Here is a 10,019-nt window from a genome sequence, read left to right as displayed (position 1 = left end):
CGGGTGGGGCGGGACGGAGGAGTCGAGTAGCCAATCAGCGGCTGCACCCCAGCCAGGGGGCGGAGCTCGTGCTGTGAGGCCCCTGGGGTCTTCTCCCGGGTTCTTTCCTAGGGTCTCGCCCTGTCCTTGGAATTCCTCCAAGAGCGCTTAGTCTGTGTTAGTTTGCTCGCGAGCTTGTACTCGCGACGAGGCTTGCAGTATTGCTATCCTTTTGCAGCCAGGAAGCAGACTCAGAGGGACTAGTTTGACTTGTTTAGTCGCATGCACCTTGCAACTGGTAAAGCTGGGGTTTGAGTTTAGAAAACGGAATTCCTGGCCCTGCAGGCTTCACTGTAACCCGATACGGACTCTTCCTTTGCTCTTGGTCCCTGCTCAAATGTTGGTTTATTCGAAAAGCTTGCCTGATCACCCTATATAAAAATAACACTACACTCCCTTCCCCCCTCCCCCACCGCCCTACCTACTTTTCTGACTTTGACACTTATTACTGTCCATGTTCTGTATAATTTTCGATTTCTTTACTTTTGGATTTCCCCTCACCTTATAATAAAACGCAAACTCCATAAAAACAGACTATGCAAAAATAAAAAAATAAAATAAAACACAAAAAAACCCAGACTAATTATATTCTCAGCACCTAGTGATTGGCGTATAAAAGATGCTCAATAGCTACATGTTGGGTGACATAAATATAAGAAAACATAAAGTCGTTCTACCACCTACCTCCTACTGCCCGTATCTAAAGTAGGGGTTGGGGGCAAATGAAGAATGTGAAAAATAGTGATAGGCCCAAAAGTATTGCATTTTAAAAAGTATCTGAACACTCCATTGTAAGGGCTTTATAAAGGAAATGGTAACTAAAAATTGTACAGGAGCCTTTGTAGAGATTTTAAAGGTAGTGATTTATAGATTCTCAGTGAGCAATCATTTGACAAATACCTCCTATAGGCTGGGTGCTAGGAATAGAGATAACAGTAGTGGACAGGTAAGGCAAAGCCAACTATTGTGATGGGTATTTAGAAACAAATGTTTGAGGTCCTCATACCAAGGTGCTAACCATTTAGGAGATCAGGAACAATCTAAGGGAGTAACTTGGGCCCTGATGGTGGGTGGGTGGGGATATTGACCATTGGAGGCTTTTCTATGAGGGGGTCAAGGGACAAGGAAGGCCAGTGGGAAGTGAGAAGGCCTCCAAATGCTTCCTGGGGTCTGAAGTTTAGTGTGAGGATGAGTGTCAGGAAGTGAGGCTGAGGACAGAGGCGAACCTTGGAGGACCTTCTAAGACATGTCTGTCAGTTGGGGCTGTCTTCTGAGTGAAACAGCAACCCTTTGAAGAGTTTCAGGAAAGAGGAATAATTACCAGAAATATTTAATCTGGAAGGTTCATTCTGGCTTGCAAAATGGAGAATGGTGGGTATGTACTGTCTCCTTCTTCCCTCCCAAAGAAAGAGGGCAATGATGAAGATGATCTGTAGTAGAGAAATACTGCAGTGGGTAACTGAGTAAATATAGGTAGAATCTAAAGAACTTGATGGGAGCATGAGGGAGAGGAAGGAATTAAAGATGACACATGTTTCTGCTTGAACAGATGGCTGATGTTTATGCCATTTACCAATAGGGTACACTGAAGAAAAACATGTTTCAGTGAAATTATGACTTGTTAGTTTAGTTAGTTAGATTAGTTTCCTTCCCATTGTGGCTCTAACAAATTACCTACCAGGAACTTAGTGACTTCAAATATCAAAGTTTATTATTTTACAGTTCTGTAAGATTGGAAGTCGAAAATGAATCTCACTGGGCTAAAATCAAGGCATTTTCTGCACTGTCCTTTCCGGAGGCTCTCAGGAGGAATCTGTTTCCTTGTCTTTTCCAGGTTCTAGAGGCTGCCAGCATTCCTTGTCTTGTGGTCCCTTCTGCCTTCTTCAAAGCCAACAATGTCTAGTCAAATCTATCTCATGATGCTTTCTCTCTCGTTCTGAGTCCTCTGCCTCTCTCATCCCCAACTAAGAAGCCCCCTCCTTTAAAAAAAAAAAAAAGATTCTATTCATTTATTTGAGAGAGAGTGAAAGCGAGTGTGCATATGAGCAGAGGGAGGAGTGGGCAAGAGAGAGGGAGTAGCAGACTCCGCTGAGCAGAGAGCCCTGACACAGGGCTGGATCCCAGGACCCTGAGATCATGACCTGAGCTGAAAGCTCAGCTGAAGGATCAGATGCTTAATGGACTGAGCCACCCAGGTGCCCTTTAAGAACCCTTTTGATTACACTGGACCCACTCACATAATCCAGGAAATATTTTTATTTTAAAATAAGCTGTTTTCCTACTTTATTGCCCCCTTAGCAGGTAACAAAATGTACTCATAGATTCTGGGGATCAGGACAGCAACATCTTCAGGGTGGAGGGCACTATTCTGTACACCACATGCCTCTAGCCGAAATTGCTCCTGGACTTCAGACTCAGGTACCTATTAGTTATCTGACATCTTCACTTGAATAGCTAATTAGCATCTAACACTTAACATGTCCAAAAGCAAACTCATGATCCCCTAACTTTCTTTTCCCATCTCAGTAACTGGCACCACCGTGTACTCAGTTGCTCATCTGACTTCTCTTCCCACCCTACTTCCTAGCCACCAGAAAATACAGCGGACTCTAATTTTTAAATACATCCTCTATGAGACCGCTTCTCATGACTTGGCCTCTTCCATCTGAGTCCAAACTGTTTTCTTCTCTTATTTAGATTGTTGTAAAAATGCAGTGAAAAAAAAATGCTTCCTAAGTGAATTTCCTTGCTTCTCCTCTTGCCCTATGCAGTCCAGTCTCATTACAACACCCATGGGGAGCCTTTTAAGAGTATTAGCTTGTGTCTCTCCTCTGCCAAAGGGCCTTCCCATCGTTCTTAGGATACAATCCAAAGCTCATGACCCGCAGAGTTTCACATGTGCTGGTCCCTGGCCTCTCCTGCTATCTCAGCTCCCACTGCTCTCCCTGCACTCCAGACACATCAGCTCTTTGCTGTTTCTCAGACATTCCAAGTTCCTCTCACTTTAGAGTCATTCGTTTCGGTCCAGTAAGCTCTTCCTCTAGGTATCTGTGCAGGACTCTGTTTAGAGTGGTTTTCCCCAACCACTCAAAATAGCCTGCATTTGTTTTTTCCCATAACAAATTACAGGAATTTAGTGCCTTAAACCAACACAAATTTATTAACTTGTTGTTCTGTAGGTTAGCTGGCACAGGTCTTGCCAGGCCAGCATCAGGGGATTGGCAAGGATGTACTACTTTCGGGAGATTCTGGAGAAGAACCTGTTTTCTATTCATTCAAGTTGTCAGAATTTAGTTCTTTGTGGATGTAGGACTGATGTCCTTGTTTTCTGCTTATTGTAAATGGAGGGCCATTTCTAGCCTCTATAGGCTTCTACATTCCTTACCTTGTGGCCCCTTTCTCCATGTTCAAAGCGAGTAGTGGGGGTTTGAGTCCCTTTCATACTTTTTTAAAAATTATTTATTCATGACAGTCACAGAGAAAGAGAGAGAGAGAGGGGCAGAGACATAGGCAGAGGGAGAAGCAGGCTCCATGCACCAGGAGCCCAATGTGGGATTTGATCCCAGGTCTCCAGGATCACACCCTGAGCCAAAGGCAGGCGCCAAACCACTGCGCCACCCAGGGATCCCTCCTTTCATACTTTGAATCTCTCCTGACTCTTCTTCCATTGTCATTGTCACATAGCTCTGATTTCACCATCCTGCCTTCCTCTTTAACTTTTAAGGGCCCATGTGATTTTATTGGGTCCTTCTACATAATCCTAGATAAGATGCCCATCTAAAAGTCCTTACCCTTAATCACATCTGCAAAATCCCTTTTCCCATATAGTGAAATGTACTTAGAGCTTCCAGGGTTTAGTGGGTGAAGTCACCATCTTAGTAGGGCAATTAATCTATCTACCACATGGCCCTCTCCATCTCTCTCCATCTACTTATTTTCCTTCATTTTTCTTCACAAGGCTGGTCACAATGATGCTACTTGTTTTACTCTTTGTCTCTCCAGCTGGATAGTAGATTTCATGAAGTCAGAGATTGTCTCTTTAGGTTGCACTGGTAGATTCAGCACTTAGAACAGTACCTGGTGCACAGTAAGTGCTCACTAAATGATTGTTGAAAGAACTATGAGTTTACTCTGGGGCATGTTGAGTTTTGAAATGCTTGCAAGGTGGCCAAACAGAGCTATGCAGTAAGCAACTGAGTATACCCATGGAATGTGGTGTTTTGTTTTGTTTTTGATGGTGGAATGTGGTAATAAGCTCAAAAACAGATAACCTGGATAAAATACACATCCAGCCCAAACCAAGGGTAGACAAATCCCATCAACCTCCATGTAAAACATGGGAACAACTGCGACATCTACCTTTGGGGTTGATAAGATTAAGCTAGCTTCTATGTATAAAGTGCTTACAGTTCCTGGCATATAGTAACTATTCAATAAATGTGTGTTATACTTTCTTTCACCATGTGGAACAGTGAGACTGGTTTAAGGGGAAAGTGGGGCACAAAGTTGCCCCAGGAGAGAGCCAATAGGAACAGTAAGGGACAGAGGGAGAGAAGGCAATAAGAGCAGCTACAGTTGAGAATAGCCAGAGAGATTGGAGAGGAATCAAGACAGTGTTATGCCATGGAAGTCTCAGGAAGCATGGATAGTTTCAGGAAGGAGCTCCTGGTGAGCAGTGACAGATAACTGCTGGGAGATGAAGCAAAATAATTCGCACAAAGGAGGTATTATCTTAATTTAAAGAATGAGAATATTCATCAGAAGTGTTTTTTTTTTTTTTTTTTTTTTTTTTTTTTTTTTTTTTTTTTGCCCAAAGTCCCATAGGTAGTGAGAGGTTGAAACAGAGACTGTGCTTGTCTCTGGTCTCTGCTCTGCCTTCTTCCTTTGCAAAAGAACATTTGGTTTCCTGGTATTTTTCTTCTTTGCATGTTGGTAAGTCTACTTCAGTAGGTTCTAGCCAATGGGCTAAAGGTATGAGTGATGTAAGTCTATGGGCAGTTACCTTTAAAAGAAGGGAGGCCTCTGGACAGCACTATAAACAATCAACAAAATAAAGAGGGAACCTATGGGATGGGAGAAAATATCTGCAAACCATCTGTTGGGTAAGGGGTTAGTGTCCAAAACATATAAAAAATATAAGGAACTCAGCTGCAAAAAGGGAAATAACCTATTAAAATAAATGGGCAGAGGGTCTAAACAGACATTTTCCCCAGAGAAAACACAAATGGCTGACAGACACATGAGAAGATGCTCAGCATCACTAATCAACAGGGAAATGCAACTCAAAAGCACACTGAGATATTCCTCATATCTGTTAGCATGGCTATTACCAAAAGGATAAGAGATAACAAGTGTTTGCAAGGACGTGGATAAACGTGAACCCTTATGCACTGTTGGTGTAAAATGGTACAGTTGCCATAGAGAAGAATAGGGAGGTTCCTCAAAAAATTAAAAATAGAACAAGCAACCCCAAAGGGACACAAAGAACTTTTTGGAAGTGATAGATACATTTATTGCCCTGATTACGATGATGGCAAAATGAGTATCTACATGTGTCCAAATTCACCAAATTGAGACACTGATTATGAGCAGTTTTTTGTATATTCATTATATTCCAATAAATTTGCGGGAAAAAAGGAAACCCTGTAAGTTCCTTCTTCCAGCTAGCTGGGATGCAGTTATCATGGCTGCAGCTCAAATAAGCTGTCACGTGCAGCCGAATCTTAGTATATGTGCTGCCGAAGTGAGCACTCACATGCAGCTGGATCTAATACTTAACCTCTGAAGTGACAGTTTGGAATTTGCCCTACATTTTATGTGGTTCTTTCTGACACCAAAGTAAAATAGGTTCTCCTAACACAATGATTTACCAGCTTTCTTTTAAATGACCCAAAAAGCACACTGGAGTCTCTTTTAACCTGGTCCATCATGCCCCAGACTCTTGTGTAATTGGAGGTTTGGAGCTAGCTTTGTTTATGCTGTCATAACACTGGCCTTTGCATTTTCTGGCATCTGGGAGGTGTGAACAATTCTGGGTTGGTTTTGTGGAGTTAGAACACTGTGATGGTTGAATCAAAGGCTGTAGACCACAGCTATTAGTCTGAACCTAAAGAAATCAGTACTTGAGAATACACTGAGTGGAAAGCAATGTGGGATTTTGGGGTAGGAAAGGGAGAAATCTAGATCACAGGAAGATGTAGTAGGACATAATAGAAGGAAGACTTTTTTCAAGTCAGTGAAGTGGGTCCCAGACCTACTTTGTCTTTAAAGCATTGGGTGGTTCTTGACTGCCTTATAATCCCTGCTTGTCATTCTAAGCCTCTTGCAATTTTCATTATATTACACAAGCCATGGAAAAGCTTCGAAATAATGTAGGTACATTTGGAAATATCACTGCACAGGACATAGCAAAGGAAAGGGATGTGCGTAAACCATTACTGCCATGACCTTGGCCTTCCAGTAGCTATGTTGAAATGCCCCAGTTTATGCACAATTTATTCATGACTAATAGCCTATATTTTTCAATTCAGCCATGCATGTCAGGAATATTCCCTCTGGACATAGAATTATTGGATTTAAACAAACACTTATTGGGCACCTATAATTGGTCAAACTAACAAGCATTTAGGTTGATTTAGACTATTGCCTACACCTAATTAGTATTCCAATTTAACAAACTGTGCTAACTGGTCCCTGAAGGTTCATTAGTAAAGGTTTCCTTTGCTTCACAAATGCTTACCTAGAATTCCATACTTAAGAAATGCATGAATTAAATCACAACTTCACATTTAAGATCGGTTCCTCCCTCAAGTTTAGAGCATTTGTAAGCCCTGGTAAACTGTTTTGGACTACTTAAGCATCAAAGACCAGTATTCAGAAACACTTAGCCAGGATTAGGAGACATTTGTAAATGCCATTAATGAGAGCATGAGACTTTAATTAAAGAAACATGGTTTGAGATGAAAGGAGTCAAGCTCTATATGAATTTGTGTACTGTTTGTAGTTAATTCTCACAACCACATGTCCCAGGAATGGATGTACCTGCGTTGTGCTAAAAGTAAATATTTTACTTCTCTTTTTTAGATTTTGTAGTCATCAAACAATTATATTATTATTATTAGGTCTTATTATTATAAGACCTTTGTGATTGCTGGTACTTCAAGATGAGTAGTAAGTGAGGCAAAATAAAGCAAACAGTTCACCTGCCAGAAATTTCTAGTACCCTACTCTGCTAAAACTTCTCTTCAAGGATTTTTTTTTTCCAAACTTTTTCATAGAGTTCTACATGGAAATAACCTCTGCATTTTTGTTAATGCCCTAAAGAGTAGTCTTCAGATTTTTTTAATACATTAGAAAGATTGGATACTTGTTAAAGATGCCACAATATTGTTTCTCCTCCTCCTGCAACAAACTACCCAAAATCTACTGCTTCAGTATCTAATAGGATGATGCTGTAGAAAACTATTTCAAATTGTATCCATTCTCTCTCCTCCCCTTGGCCTCTCAATTATATTTATAATCTGATATATTTTTCTCCTACCCTCCACTCAATCTATTGAGAACCTCTGATCCAAAAAACAGATTAGGCCCTTTGTTAGAAAAAAGACAAAATGTCATTGCTTCAGAGAGAACCCTCTTATAACTGATTTTGTTGAGTTAGGGTGATGATGTAAAGTGGAAATTACCTATGTTGTAAAAAAAACTTACATTCTGAGGTACACAATAAAGGTATGCTAAGTCAAGGCGTTTCTTTTATGGAGACATCATCCCCAGATTGAATTTTGAGCATATTTTTGAGAGGAGTAACAGATGATGGCGAGGAGGGAGAGGAAGGCATCTCATGTATTGGCAGAAGATGAAACAGACAAATCAGGGGTGGGTGAGGTATCATAAGTGTTCAGGATAGAGATGATGTTGGGGGGAAGAACTTACTTGCCATTTGTCAAATTTTCAGAAAGTACCATTATGACAAATAGCTCCCACTCACTCTTTCCTAAGGTCAGAGAGGTGATTGTATGATGAGACTGGACCCAGGGTCTCTCTCTCTCTCCCTGGGTCTTTGGTTAGCCCTGCCATGGAACAATGCCTTCTCCTCCTCTATTTCAGTCTATGCACCACCCTTCCTGGGCCTGGGAGGAATTCTAGGGAAAGGCGAAGCCAAGCCATATTCTGTATTCTAGCTTTATCAATAATGAGGCTGGTGTTCCATCCTTTGACTTCTGTACATATTTCTCATCACATTTGATCCAAGAGTTTAAAAAGAAAGGCAATATGATATGACCTTTAAATTTCAATGCATGGTCTAATTGGAAAAGAAGCAGAAAATTAAGATAAACTTACTGTCTTTCTGAGACTACTTTTATCATGTCAGTTTCTCTTTATCTCTTCATATGATTCCAGTCACTGCCATAAAATGTCTCAGTTTCTTTGACTTTTCAAGGCTTCCATGTTTTGTTCCTACCATACTTGAGCAGCCTTGTTTCTCACTTTTTGCAGCAGATCAATCACAGTGCTTGCCATCCTCACGGCTCTTCCCAAAGGAAACTGCTCTTCCTACTTAGGTGGCAGTCTCCGGGAGCCACTTCTATACCACGTGGGCATGTGACCCAAAGGCAACCAATTCATAAATTGGCCAATAATGAATCACGTAGCCTTTTATAAAACTCTCTGCCCAGACAAGGCTGAAAGTAATGAACTGTGCCAGGCAGAGAGTCTTTCTCAGGACTTTAAAGGGGTAAAGAGTGAATCAGGCAATAATCAAAGGAAAAGGGATGGTTGGGAGCTAGAGAAGTGAACCCCAAGAGAAGCAGAGACAGAGGAGCTGGTGGTGCTAGGAGGCATGGGTGAAAAGAGCTTGCCTTTCAGAAACATGTAATCTAGTGTACTGTCTATCTACACTAATTTATTTGACCTCAAAAGGCATGTTGTTTTATGCCAGTTGGTCACAAATTTGCCCATAAAGTCTGGAATCCTGAACATGTGGGTCCTACATGTTTTGTTCATATCCTACCTTCTCTCAGCTCTTGCCTTTCTTCCACTTACACACTGCCCACTGTCACGTTGTTTTTGAAGCTTTTCAAAGGTACCAAGTCCTTTGCCTCCTCTATGTTTTCATACAGATTCTTCTCTCTGTATGGATTGCTTTACTTCATCCCACTTACTCCCAACCCTATTATTTTCCTGGCTGCTTCCCATCAGTTAAGTCTCAGGTGAAATGTCACTTTCTTGGACTCTCCCAACTGAAATATTATCCCTGTTTTATTCTTAGCACATGTTCCATTCTTTCCTAGCATTAATCATATTTTTCAATTATGTTTTCATTTGCATGTTTGTTTATTTGACAATGGCTCCTTCCATTAATCTGGAAGAAACATAGGGGGTAGGGATTATGTGCATTTTTTCCCCAATGGGTTCTTAGCATTTAGCTCAGTGCCTACTACATTGGAAATTCTCAAAATCCATTAAATGAATGAATGAATGAATGAATGAATGATAAGAAATGGGGGAACCATTTCTGCTCAAACCCATCTACCTTTCTCATCGTCTTTAAAAAAAATTTTTTTTAAGATTTTATTTATTAATGAGAGAGAGAGAGAGAGAGAGAGAGAAGCAGGCTCCGTGCAGGGAGCCCGACGTAGGACTCGATCCCAGGATTCCAGAACCATGCCCTGGGCCAAAGGCAGGTGCTAAACCACTGAGCCACCCAGGGATCCCCATCTACCTTTCTCAAGTCCAAACACGGACCTTTCACTTATTTTTCTCTCTTGTTTTTTTTTTTCTTTCCTAATCTTTTGCATTTATAGTTTGACCACTACAAGCACACTTAACATTTATAATAATAAATGTTATCTTTTATTCCTTAATTGTTCTATGTGTGCTGGGTTAATTTTTACACTGATGAGAGCAGGGACAGGGGCTCATGCCATGTTTTTCCTCCTTCCCCAAAGTGCCTAGCGCAGTATCAGACTTGTTAAGATAAT

Source organism: Canis aureus, chromosome 14 (assembly GCF_053574225.1).
Source record: "Canis aureus isolate CA01 chromosome 14, VMU_Caureus_v.1.0, whole genome shotgun sequence".
In the NCBI taxonomy this organism is placed as follows: domain Eukaryota; kingdom Metazoa; phylum Chordata; class Mammalia; order Carnivora; family Canidae; genus Canis; species Canis aureus.
This window is presented reverse-complemented; position numbering follows the sequence as displayed.